At 35.9% G+C, this 14,273-nt stretch overlaps 1 protein-coding gene across 5 annotated transcripts in view; it reads right to left on the bottom strand.

Moving 5' to 3' along the window:
* Window positions 1–14,273, bottom strand: part of LOC129943466 (HEAT repeat-containing protein 5B) — a 56,397-nt gene that overhangs the window by 29,853 nt on the left and 12,271 nt on the right. The window lies entirely within an intron of this gene.

The following is a 14,273-nucleotide window of genomic DNA, read 5'->3' as shown; positions in this document are numbered from 1 at the left end:
AAATTTTCTACTCCAAAATCGATTTGCTTATTCAATTCAAGCCCTGTTGCTGTTTGTTTGTTGTTGTTGTTTTTTTATTGTTGGTAAAAGTTGATCGCCTCTTTTGGCAACACTTCAAATTCAATTCTCTAAAATATTATGATAATCTGACATAGGCACAACTAAGGGTCGACAACGGAAGCACGGTGCGGCGACTGTCGTTGGAGATGGAACATTTCCAAGAATTACGCTATCGCATGCAATGACAAAATATTTCACTGGATGTTTAATGTTCATATCTATAAACGGTAGCAATTTGTCACACTTTGCTAAGACGGCATAGCACAATTTAATTCATTTGAATATAATTTAATTAATTTCGCTCATGTTGTGTTTGTGTTCCAACCAAAAAAGTAAAACAATGCAAACAAAATTGTGTTTTATTCAATTAAACCAGCAACATCATCATCATCCCTCATCAAAATCATTGTGTTCGTCATCAGAACCAGATCTGGGAAAGTGATTCACTCATTCCATTCATTCCATTTTATACAATATCTTTTTTGTTATTTGTACTGCAGAAAGAACAAAACCAAAAGTCCAAAGAAAATAACAAACAAAATAAAAGAAATAGAAAAAAAGAAAAGAAATAATATAATAATAATAATCAATGGACGACGACGATGACAAAAACAACAATGACGAGGCCGATTGTGTGGAGGTGTTCGTCGTCGTAGTCGTCGTCCATAAAAAACAAGTAGAACACGAGTCCTACCGAGTCTCGTACAAAAGGATACAAGTTTTAAAAAATAATAATGCATGACATACAGGACGAGTTCCCCAAGCACCTTCATTCAGTTGAGCCTACATCAAAGAATTGTGTTGTTTTATGAGGAATCTCTTATCAAAAAGGTCATATGAAGGATGATTCTTAACATACATTAAAATGTTTCTTTTGAAAACAGTGATGTTATGATAAGTTTAGTACGTTGCAGATACAAAATTGTTAGATAAGGCTTTTCTTGAGCACTAGTTAAAGTCGACTTAGCTTCTTCACTCATCCTATAGCCAAAAAATTCCCTATGTCTTGAGATTTTTGAAATCTTCTCGATCTAGGCTCTTTGCTATGGTGAGTTGATAGTTATCAACTTTAAATTAGTAATTATATGGTTAGTGCGTTGGACATCAAACAGCAGAAACCTGAAAAATGCAGAAATTGACCAATATTTACAACAGATGGACGAAACAGTAAAACGAACGATGGAACGGGCAATACGAAAGTACAAAGAACGGGACCAAATGGACGCTTAAAGAAACGCACTGCGTAGGCACAAGAGTGGCTTACTGACAAGACTCAACAACTTATACAGACGACTTACAGACCAACTGGAGGTTAGGACACTGAAGTCGTCAATAGTTAGTTAGTTAAAGAAACTTTATTTATAATATTTCAATTATATCTACAATAAATTTCATAGTTTAATATGGTTTGGCTTAAAGCCGTCTACCAGAATGACATTATAACAATATTATACATTTCTTACTAAAATAGAAAAATAAAATAAAATTTAAAAGTCGCCTTCGACTATTCGGGTTCTATAATTCAGTGCCATCGTTGTGTATTTATACAATTTCTCCCAACCAAGACTTCCATTCAAAATACTTAAAACTTCGCTCATAGTCATTATGGATTTACCGAAGAATCTGACTCGAAATTCACTTAGAATCGGGCATCTGGCAATAAAATGATAAATATCTTCTCTTTCCTTGAGGTTGCAAATATCGCACAAAATAGGTAGGTCCGGACGATGTGGAATGTAGTTAAGGTTGATCATTTCCCCTCTTACTTTAAATATCGTACTTATCATTGAAAGCGGTAATCTGTTTAAGAAGTAGGAGCTTCCTTGTAAGTTGTAGTCGAGCTGGCTATATATCGTCCTATACTGAGAAGATTGAGCTTCCAAGGTATAACCACTGTAAGCTGAGCGCGCTACACCACCCAGTAAATTTTGAAACATGTTTCTCAGAATAGTGGGTCCGATACCTGGTTGAATCTGTAACCTTTCTCCACACTCAACGCCTATTTCTTCCCATTTTTTGACGAGGTTGCCTCTTAAAGTAATTATCGCCTTGAGGATCAATTTGGGTAGTCTTGTTTCATTCATCTCCAGCAGCTTCATTATATAATCGAAGTGTATTTTTAGCGTATTTAAGAATAACGGCGGCATTGTAGTTTCAAGGTGCACCATGTATTTTGGAGTACAGGCCGGCAACCGAAAAATGCGTTTAAGAAAATATCTTTGAAACTTTTCAACAACCTCAAACTGCCAGCAACCCCACACTTGAGCACCTAACAACATGATGGAAGAAGCAGTGGCACGAAATATCTGGATCTTTGCGCTATGGTCCACAAACCTACTCTCTATACAACGTCCCCAGATGGAAGAAATAGCTCTCTTTGTCTCAGCTAATTTAGTTTCGAAATGTTTTAGTTAAGGTTAGCACAGATCAATACACCGAGATACTTATACTCTCGAACAATTTCCAAATTCTGACCCTTGTAGGTCCACCTTTCGTTTCTCGAGTATCTTCCACCTCCATCCCTGAAGATCATCATTTTAGACTTTCCAAGGTTTAACAGTCAGGTTCCAAAGATCACAGTAGCGCTCCAGACGGTTGATCATGAGCTGCATTCCGTCAACTGATTCCACGAGAAAAACTATGTCGTCAGCGAAAATGAGGCACGGTATTCGTAAACTTCCGAACTCAATACCCCCTCCCACTTCCTCGACAATGTCATTTATAAACAAAATGAACAGCAAAGTACTCAACACACAACCTTGCCTTACTCCCATTTCCGCTTCAAAGTCCTCTGATGTAAATTGTCCGTCCCATACATAAGACACATTGTTTTCATACATTGCTTTCAGCAGATTCACAACTTTGCTTGAGATACCCAAGGTATAGAGCTTATAGAATAACGCTGCACGGGCAATGAAATCTACGAAGAAAGCATATAGCTTCTTCTTTTTGCTTTTAAAGTAATCGGCAATGTGAAATAAGGTGAAAATCTGATCTACAGTCGAGTGGTTTTTCCTAAAACCAGCTTGGAACATGTTGAGTATGTTTCTGTCGTTAACCCACTCTGTTAGCCTTTTAAAAATAAGTGCACTGAATAACTTCACTGAAGAATTCAAAAAAGAAATGCCCCTGTAATTCTCGCACCTTTCTTATGCAGCGGATAGATAATTGCTTTTTTAAAACAGGCTGGCACCTCTGCGGTTTCGAAAATTCTATTGAATTCTTTGGTGAGTGAAAACAGGTACTCGGACGTACAGTTTATATAGAATTCTGAAGGAATCCTGTCATCTCCTGGGGCTTTACCAGATCTGGTTTTTTCTAAAGCAGTCCGAAGTTCCAGCACTGTAAACGGTAAATCAAGGATATCGTCTAAGAAAACCGGAGCAGCATATTGAGGCAGGGGTGAAAACAGCGCAGTGTTAAGTAAACTTTTAAAATAATCCTGAAGCTCGGTTGCGTGCAGTGAAGATCCTATTCTACTGGGCCGTCCGTTAATTGCTTTAGCCGCTTTCCAGAATTCTGCCGAAGACATGGCTGAGTTTAAGCGTTGTATGGATTGTTCATCGTTTTGCTTACGCTTGGCAGAGCAGATGTGTTTGTACTCTTTGTTCGCAGACGCATACATAGTCTTAAAGACATGCAAGTTATATTTTCTCAGAAGCTTTAGTAAAGTAAATGATTTTTTTCTTGCCTTAAAGCATTCCAAGTCAAACCATTCTTGTTTAAAATCATTCTTCTGCTTCCAGTTTTTGGTTACTGGCACTGCAGTTTTTATTATGTCAGTAAGTCTGGTCATGTTTAAATTATCACCCTCTGAACTATGTTTTCTCAGTTCCTCATTTAAATTAGTTTGGTAAGCCCGTACAAAATTTGAACTATTACTCCAATATAGCTTTGGAAGGAGCTCAAGCGACTTGGAACAAGATAATTCATCTGCCGGCCTTAAATTGCATGTGATTTCTAAAGGCATATGCTCCGAAAAAGTTTGCTGCCCAACACTAAAACTTCTCAAAAGATCATTCCACCTTCCAGAAACTATCCCATAGTCGATGACTGAACACGCCGTTCCTCGGATAAATGTGTATTCACCCTTAACATCTCCTGCACAACTTCCATTCAAAACTCTAGCATCTAAAGAGTCCGCTAAATCCAATATCTTAGTACCTTTACCATCGCATACTTCATCTTTTGACTGACGAATTGAATTAAAAATAACTCCAGCTGATCCGCTTAAAAAGTTATTCTGTGAGCAGCCAATCCTGGCTTTAAAGTCACCGACAAGTAATAGATCCCCGGAGTTTAAGGATGAAAGTCCGTCGCATAGTTTGTCGAAATCTCTCTGCCAGTGATTACAATTTAGATATATAGGAGTGATATACACTTTCGAACCGTTATACGTGACCTCCAATATATTAATTTCTTCCCTTTGCACAAAATTTAAGGATAATCCACAAAGTCCTTTTCGGAAACCAAGAACCTGCCCTCCACTTCCTCTCCCATACGTATTTGTTTTCACCGCTGGCACCCATTTTAGCTTAAAATTATTAAAAATACCTTCAAATTTCTCTATCTCATTATCTAACACATGCGTTTCCACAAGTAAAAATATATCAAAGCTTTTAATATAACTAAAGAAATTCATAACAAAAAATTTATTTTTTAGCCCTGATATATTATATCCCAATATTCTTAAATCTAAAGTATTAATTTGATTCTGGTAGACTTGATCGCTTCATTCTCTCGCACTCATGCTTGTGTTTTGACCCAAAAGCTTTACAGCGGATGCTTTCACATTATGATGTGGTGGAACATTGCTAACTTCGTGTACATTCCCATTTGACGTTTTGGGACTGACATAAACGTTGACATTTCTTACTTTGTTTACTTTGTGCACTTCATTCATAAAAATTTCTAAATTATTTAAAATCGAACAATTACTGCCGAATATTGTTTTTAATGCCTCCATAGGATCAAGAGTACCACACTTTAGCCCCTGCTCCAAATCCCAGGTGAAAAGCTTGTCGGATATGTCAAGCTTATCGTCTTTGAGCATAGCTTTAACTTGTAGAAAATTAGCACGCAAGCACCTGTGGATTGGGACCAAATGGCTTCGCCTGCATCGCATTTTATATGGGAGATCTTTATGAATGTAAATTTGAGATCCCTTTAAATCCTTCGCATTCTTAAGAACTTTCCATGCTGCATTGCGGCTTTTCATTTAAACAACTATTATTGCTGATCGGGAATCTTTAGCTGATATTGGACGCGCGTAATCAATATCGGAAACATCTGCAGATGAAAGCAAGCCAGCACAAATTGATTTAGCTTTCTCAGTCAAATCAGCATCTCCAACCGCCGGCATATGTACCACGACATTAGACTCCGTGCCTTTTTGCAGTAATTTTTCAAATTGGTCTTCGAGCAAATTGTTTTTTTTCTCCAACTCAAGAACTCTAGCTGAGATGCGATCGTTCTCCTGCTTCAACCCCATAATTTCGGCGTGGAGCTCCAGAAAGTCGGCCTTCGAAGGCAGCTGTTGGTAAAGCTCCTTGTTGTTGTCGCGCAGAATCTGCACAAGATTCTCTGTAGTAATTTTGTTGGGGGCGGTCATTGTAGGTTTGGAAGATACTGTTGGTGATATGTTTATGCGCTTTTCTTCTCGTTGTTGTTCGGGTGATATTTCAAGCAGACCTCTTTTGCTCATTTAGTGAGGTTAACTTTACATGCTAACTAGGCAATTCTATTTTTAGCTTAATAGCATAAACTTACTCAGTTGTTTTGATTTTTTGTGGAAGCACACTAGTTAGTTACCAAATTCAAAATATTTTTGAAGCACTTTAATGAAATTTTATTACTTTAAAACGACTTTTTTCAGGAGCTTTCTTAACAAAGACACTTTATTTTTGACAGTTCAAATATCGTTCCGTCGTCAATAAAAAATGTCAATCTGTTGATTAAATAGAACTGCAGGTTATCAATTAACAAGTACTAGGACCGCAAGATCCGGTCAGTTTATTCGAGTGACCCTAGTATGTTCCTTAAAATCAACAAGATATTCAGGAAAAAGAACGATAGTGACCTTCCGTTTGTGAAACTCCAAAGAACTGAAGAGAACAGAGACGTTCTTAGGACAGCGCAAATAGATCCAGAAGAAGCCATCTTTGGCGATGACTTTTTTATAATTGAAGATCCGAAGGAAAAAGTGGAGGCGGTGGGAGCTGCTTTCCACCAAGTATACAAGGTGAATGTTAGCATTCGCCCCAACCACGACCTGGAAAACAGAGCCCTACTTAATCACTTTTACCTTTGGAATGATATGACACAATGGCGATCTGAGAACCGCGGCTTCATGCGGTTCAATGACGATTCCTTGGCAAAAGCCATAATCGCCGAGCAAACGGGACCAAGTCCCTTGTTAGTGAAGAAGGTTGAGCTTCAGCTCATCTTCAATTCAATAAAAAACAAAAAGTCAGCAGGCGTCGATGGTATATCCAACGTTGTACTAAGACATTTACCGATGGAAGCAATTGATATTTACACCACGCTCTTCAATAATGCACTGAATAATGCATATTATCCAGTGCATTGGAAGACCGCTGTAGTTCATCCTCTCCCGAAAAAGGGAAAGGACAACTCCAACCCGTCAAATCTTCGGTCGATAAGTCTTCTTCCGAGCATCAGCAAAGTTTTCGAAAAAATCATTAATAGGGCTCTGACTAAGTGGGCTACGGACAACAAAGAAATTTCGGATAAAGAGTTCGGGTTCAAGGCCGGTCATGACACAATACATACTCTACTAAACTCGTTTCTGATATCCAATGGAATAAATCAAAACAACAATGCACAGGTGCTGTTCTGATTGATTTGGAAAAGGCCCTTGACACCGTATGGTTAGAAGGTCTTTACCTAAAACTCAGCAGGCTTGGCATAAGCAAGACATTGTTGTGTATACTTTATGATATGCAATTTAACTTCTACCACAACATTCTCAGTTAAAAATGGTCTTCAAAGGGGAGCGGTAAATTCGCCGATTCTCTTCAGCATTTACAAAAGCGATCTGATAGGTAGTCTTACAAAGGCAATTGCGTACGTTGCCCCTTCCCAGATGTAGAAGTTTCGGGTATTCGAGCGGCAATCTTAACGACGCTGTATCGGTATCGGTTTATATCTAACAGTCGAATCTTCTTACGTGCATTACTATTCCAACGAGATCCGTCGAACGACGAGTATTTAGAGAGTGCACGCTTGAGCCAGAGGCATTCCTCTTTTCAGATAGATGCGGTCTGATACAGGATAGATTGGCAGTTCCGCTACCACGTCAGACGACGAACCGTAGATAGGCGACTCTTGTAGAATCGGGACGTCATGGCACAAGGCGAAGCAGAGCTCCTTCGGATCAGTAAGGCTGTGTCCGAACGGGACCGAACTGATAGGGTGAAGCCGGAGAATCAGTTTTGGTGGCTTGATAGTGGGTAGTCGGGATGGGGTTTTAAGCCTTGGCCGGCTTACATACTTGTTATATAGTTTGAGGGTTTAGTTTTAAGTAGAATAGACATGGTGGCACATAAGAAATAATATAAAACAAAAATGAAAAACAAAAAATATTTGGTAGTTAGATTTGTTGTTGGGGTTGTTCTAGTTTTAAGTAGTTTTATAGAATAGGAAGTTTAAGTTAGTTTCAAGTTTTATTTTAAGGACCTAATTTTAAGTAGTTTTTAAGTAAAAATAAAAAAGGATTTTAAAATTAGTTTTTTTTAAATTTTCTAATAAACAAAATATTAATAAAATGTATTACAGTAAAATAGATCTTAGGACCGAAAGGGATTACAATTAAGTATTATTGTTTAACTAAGAGTGTCTGAATGGGACTAGTAAGTTAGTTGTAAGTTGTGGTTAATTTATTAGGCTAGTTTTATGAATTTTTGTCTAGCTTTAATATAGTTTAAAAAAAAAATGCGTTGGACAGCCATGCATGAGATCTTTTGTTTCACGGGTACTACCTCTTGCGAAGAATCGACAAATTCCACAGAGTAATTCTTGTCATGAAAAGTGCTTTCTTAAATTAGGCGTTTGGAATCGGCTTATAACTGTAGGTCCCTTCCATCCCAGACAATAGTACTCGCACACAGGAATGGTTGAGAGTTGTAAGTCACTAGGCCCTAGTTCTCAACCGTCTGTTGCACCACCCATATTTTTTTTATTATTATCATTTGAAGCTTATTATTGTTGACAGTTTTTAGAAGTATGACAAATTGGCTCCGTTCAATCTCGTGCTGGACACGATAGAAGTGTTATCCTGGATAAGTGATTTTTAGATACCTTATTTAACGTGTTGGATACCTTAATTGAGATAGTTTGCAAAAAATAAAAACAACATTCAGCTGTTCACAAAAAGAAGAAAAATATTTAGAGTTCAAGCTAAAAAATTTTTTTAAATAAAGTTTTCAATTGATATTTTCATTAATTTACTGCCTTTTTGCCAAAAATCATACAAATTTGAAATCAATTTTCAAGTCCTTTCAAATTTGATCAGTTGTTTTGTCAGATGACAGATACCCGTGTATACCAAAAATTGGGCAAGTTTAGGCGATATTACGGACTAAACAATAATGCAATTTTCTTATATTTATTTTGCCAGCTGTGAAAAAATTGCTTTCAAATTAAGTGAACTTTATTAGCCAAGAAAAATCTTCCTAATTATCAGTCAACTTATGTCAACATGAATATTCGTCATGTTTTTTTTTCATTCAACTTAAAGCTGAAATTTATTGGATTATGGTTTATTTGTTGTCTGCACAATTTTATTAGACAATAATGTTTTTGACAGTTTTCATACGATGAACTTAAGGTGTTGGAAGTAAAGTTCCAATTTTGAAATGTATGACACTTGAAAAACTAACTAGCTGCATAGGTCAAAATGTACGTTCAAAGAATTCAGTTGAATGCAAATGTAAGCACTTATGTTGTCTGAACTTGTCTGTTCTTGGATACCTTTAGAATTCTTTTTTGACATCCCAGCTATTATTCTTACACGTAAAACATTAATAAAAAGTCTATTTGTCTAAGATTTAATGCAACTATTTCATTTACCATCAGCAGCGAACTGCTTTTGATCTTAGGGCTTTTAGAAAAGTTCATAGTTTTGCAATTTCAAAATGGCACAGGTTTAAAAGGTAATTCGTCAAAAGCATGAACTAAGGGGAGACAACAAATAGTTTATACTAAAAAATGGTGGGGTATGTATGTGGGCCAGCTGTCCCCTTCTTGGGTTCACCATGGAATTTTGAATAGACAAGAAATTGGGTTGCATAACGTTTTAAAGTTTGTATTCACAGTTTTGAAATAGAATTGTTTAAAAACAAAACAAAATTGCATAACCTAACCTCGCACTTACCCCAAATCCTAATGTGTGCCTAGGAAGCAGGATTGCAAGATTCTGAGTGCTATTATCATTTTATTTTTTAAATGTGTTTCGCCAATCTACGAGTTCTTAATTGTTGTCTTTTCTTTGTTTATTGATATTTAATAAAGTGTAAAAGCAGTAAGTAATAAACGACGCGACAGTTAAAACTATACTCTTATTTTTGTTTAGACAAATTGAAAAAAAAATCCATAAAACTCTTATAAATTGAAAAGTTTTCCGACATAAACGCCGAGGCTTCGGAACACCCTGTACAATTTCTAGTCTTAAAATTTGAATATATGACACAAATATTTTCAGAACCTTAATTGATATAAAGCAGGATTAATATGGGGTCTTAGAATATTTTGGAGCCTCAACAAAGAAATGAAGTTTAAAAGGGAAATTAGATAGACATTAGACAAGCTTCATCTGCGTTATCGAGATGAAACATCTTACCACAACAATTCAGCTCAACATCCTAAATTACATTTGATAAAGATGTTTTCAAAGTCTGTACAAATTTTCATCAATATGGAAATTATTTTCGAAGTTTTAAAAATTGTATGTTAATTTTCAAAATTAAACTGTTTGGCAAATTAAGTGTTACAAAGATAAACCGTTAAATTATGCACAATTTCCAGAAATCTTTTTAAATAAAATGCACGACTGGGTCGAACGTATTCATGTATCTAAAGAGTTTGTTTACAAATGTTTAATATATTTTAAGATTTAAAAAATGTTCCTGCAAAAAAGTTTGGTTGTAAAAAATTTAAATGTATTTTAAATCCACATAAGACATGTCTAAATTCAGATTTCTTTAAGAAATTGATTTTTTTTTTGGTGGCGCATGGAACAAGGTTGGATTTTTTTTTGTTTCAATGTATCAATGTAACTTCGTGTACGTGTTAACGAGTACGGTAGAAGAGTCAAATTTCCAGATTAACATTTTTTAAAGTATTTTAGTTCTGGGCAAAAAGGGATAAATCTGCTGATCTGCAGATTTGACCTTATATCTAAATAAATCAATTTATCTTGCCCCATGGAATGCAAAAACAGGGAAAATATCTGTTTTGACATATTTAGATCAAGAGTAAACTGATTTATTTTTCCCATGGAAAAGACGTTAAATTCGTTTAAAAAAAAAAAGGATTTTCAGTCAAAATGTAGCACGTACTATTTCAATTGATGTTCTTGACAATTCTTTAGTTAATTCTAGTTTAAGAATTTTAAAAATTCTTTGTGAAGTTTTTCATCCAAATCTGACTACAAGAAATAATCTTAAGAATGAATATATGGACATCCAGAGAACCACTCTTAAGCTTCTCTAAGACCTACGAAAGGTCTTTGCCAAATCCTCTATCACGATAGTTACGTTTGACCCTTAGAACAACAGTTTTAGTTTGATATATTGATGTCGCTGTATCATTTTCTTTGTTATAAACTTCTTCTTTACGCAATTTTAAAGCTCGTTGGAAATGAAGACAAAGGTAGAACATTGGGAACATGGGAAGAATTTTATGAATCAAATAAAAAACCGAAGCAAAAAAATCACCACTTTTTCATCCCCACAACCTGCTTTTTCTAAGATGCTTAAAAATGGAAAGATACATTTTGTATATCCACTTAGAGAAGCATTAAAAGTCATATAAAGATAATTAGCGGCGATTGGAGCAATCGTTTTGTAGTCTTTTAAGTTGAAGAAAACCCGTAGGTTCAGATTTCAATTTATTATGGAAACATTTTTTAAAGTTGTTTGCTGAACGTATCAAATTATTGAATTGTCAGTTTTAAATGTTAAGTAATTTCTTATGAGGATGAGTCTTCACTTTAATTACGTTCAGACGTTTTTTAAATCTCGTAGAATTTACCATTCTTATCTTAAACAATTCAAAAAAGGTCAGGTTCAAATTTTCAAAGACATGAGCGGAAAGTTATTTAAATTGAATAATATTTCTCAAATGCATTATTTTTATACAAATTAATAAACATTTAAACAGCAAAAACAGAGTTTTAAGTTAGTGTTCAAAATTGATCCATATTTAACAAAAAAAAGGAAATACAGTCAAACCTCTTTATAATGACCTTAGTTCTAATTTTATTCCCTCTATAGCGAATTTCATTTTGCCCCCCCTTTTCATTGAGAAATAACCCATATGAATTAGGTAACTTATGCCGAAATTCTCTTTTAAAAGAAACTAATTTTTTGTCTTGAAACCAAAGTTGATTCTTTATAACAAAATGACAATTTTTAAATTTGAAATTGTAAAAAAAAGCTGGGTTTGGTACTTTTGATAGTTGGTCCGAAAAAGACGCGGATTCAATATCAACGAAAAGATCATAAATAATTGAGAACAACTGCAACTTTATAAGAGTCTTAAGAATTATGTTACAATGAATGAAAATGTTGCTACTATGGACTTCTTTCAGACGAAACAATTTTGAATGTTACATCTGGGGAATCGGACTGAAATCGTATCTATTCGAAAATTTGATTTGATAATTTTGGAAATTTTATTGAAAAATTTTTAACTGAAAGATTTTCATAATAAAACAATAACCAAAACTTCAATCAAAAACTAATTTTTTTAATTATATTTTTTAAAAGCGTGGATAGTAATTCGAGATCGTTGTTACGGGCGATTTCAACTTTCAGAATTCTTCGCGGGTGCGCTTTTCTGGTCACACAACATCCGAAGGAAGGTATGTCGAGATTTTTTTCTGAATTAAACCATCTGACTCAGTTAGTTAACGAGTCTATTCGGGTTCCTGGCGTTGCAGGTCAATACGCCAACACTCTAAACTTCTTTCTTACATCTGATCCTAATATATATGCGGTTAGTATATTATCGCATTTTGGCACATCAGACCATTGTATCATTTCATACCTGCAAATTTCTCATGATAAAAAACAGTTATAGTAAGAATCCCTTGGAGAACCGTTTAGCAATATGAGATAGCCAACTGGGAGGGTCTCAACGACTTTCTCAGGAACTTTAACTGGTCACTATGCTTCCTCGAGTAGTACCCGTGGCATGATGGTTAGTGCGTTGGACTGTCATGCGAGAGGTCGTGGGATCGATCCCTGCCTATGCCACCTAAAGTTTTTTCACGGGTACTGCCTCTTGCGAGGAATTGACAAATCCTTCAAGAGTAATTCTTGTCATGAAAAAGTGCTTTCTCAAACTAGCCGTTCGGATTCGTCCTAAAATTGTAGGTCCCTTCCATTCCTGACAACAGTACTCGCACACAGGAATGGTTGAGAGTTGTAAGTCACTAGGCCCTGGTTCACAACGGACTGTTGCGCCACCCCATTTGATTTTGATGCTTCCTCGATTGTCACGTGAATTCCAGCGTAGATTTGGTTACAAATATAATTCTTTGTGGAATACAAATTTTATCCCGAATAGGGTAACATCTATCAAACCCATAGAAAACTAAAGATTTAATTCAAAATGTAAAGAGATTATTAAGATCAAAAAGACGTTTCCTGATATACAAAGCCAACCTCAACGAGGAAAACCTGAATAAGTTTAAACAAGCTAGAAAGACCTATAACAGACATATTCGACGCATTCAATTTTTGCATGACCATAAATTACGGCAAAAATACTACAATGTCCCAATGGTAAAAAATGTGCGTAACACTACGTCGCGGTGGTTCCAACGCTCGTTTCCAATGACACTCCTTTTGTAAGCTCGATTGATAAAGCCAATTTGCTTGCAGCATTGTATGCTGACATGACTCTTTTTTTATAATTTGCAGGCACTCAAGGAGTTATTAGTACCCTTTATATGTTTATATTTAAACACAGTGCGAGTGTTACGAAAATAGGGAAGGATTTAAAAAGAGATACCGGTGCACATTGGTCTTAAAGTTCTGAACATCAAAGTGGGAGGGAAAAACAGAGTTGGCTAAAGCATTCCACATTCTCGATGTGCGATTTAAGAAAGAAACTCTATACTTGACAGTACGCCCGAAATTGAGCTAAAGGGTAAACTAATGAACATTCCTGGAAGTGTGATTATTAAGGCTGAATCGTTTAAGGGGTGGAATGCAACTGGCTAGTTCAACAGAACATTGTTTGTAAAAATATTGATAAAACAACGAAAGGCATGAAACATTGCGGCGGTGTTCTAGCGATGTAAATGTTTCGATTATAGTTCTATCGCCCATCATTTTTAAAGCCCTTTTTTGTATTCTATCCAAGAGATTTAAACTTGTTTTAGGGGCACCTGCCCAGATATGCGAATTGTATTCAAGCTTTGGACGGATGAATGCTTTGTAAATTACAGCCAGATCAGAAGGGGTGAAAAATTACTTGCACCGTCGGAGAAATCCTAAGCACTTGGCAGCATTTTTGGCAATATCAAATATATGATCGGTCCATAAAAGGTGATCTGTGATACACATACCAAGTACTGACAGTTGATTAGTTTCTTGGATGCAAGTGCCACTCATAGATAGTAGAATCGGGGGTGTGTTACGCTTTAACGACAGGAGACAGCATTGAGTTTTCGAAGCATTAAATTCTACACGGTTTTTGATTCCCCATTGTACAATGCTGTCAAGATCAGAATTTAATGAGCTTATCATACGCTGCCGTTGAAGTTCCACATCCGAAGGACAAGGATGTGAATCTATAAACGAGTATGAGAAGCTTAGGGTTCTGTCGTCGGCGAAACAGGTTAAAGTGTTAGAAGTGGCAGACATAAGATCATTTATGAATATAAGAAAGAGTGTCGGAGACAAAACGGAGCCCTGGGGAACACCAGCATTTATTTTATGAATTTCAGACTTGTAACCATCCAA

Source organism: Eupeodes corollae, chromosome 1 (genome assembly GCF_945859685.1).
Source record: "Eupeodes corollae chromosome 1, idEupCoro1.1, whole genome shotgun sequence".
NCBI lineage: Eukaryota > Metazoa > Arthropoda > Insecta > Diptera > Syrphidae > Eupeodes > Eupeodes corollae.
The sequence above is the reverse complement of the archived record's forward strand: the minus strand, read 5'-3'. Positions and strand labels throughout refer to the sequence as shown.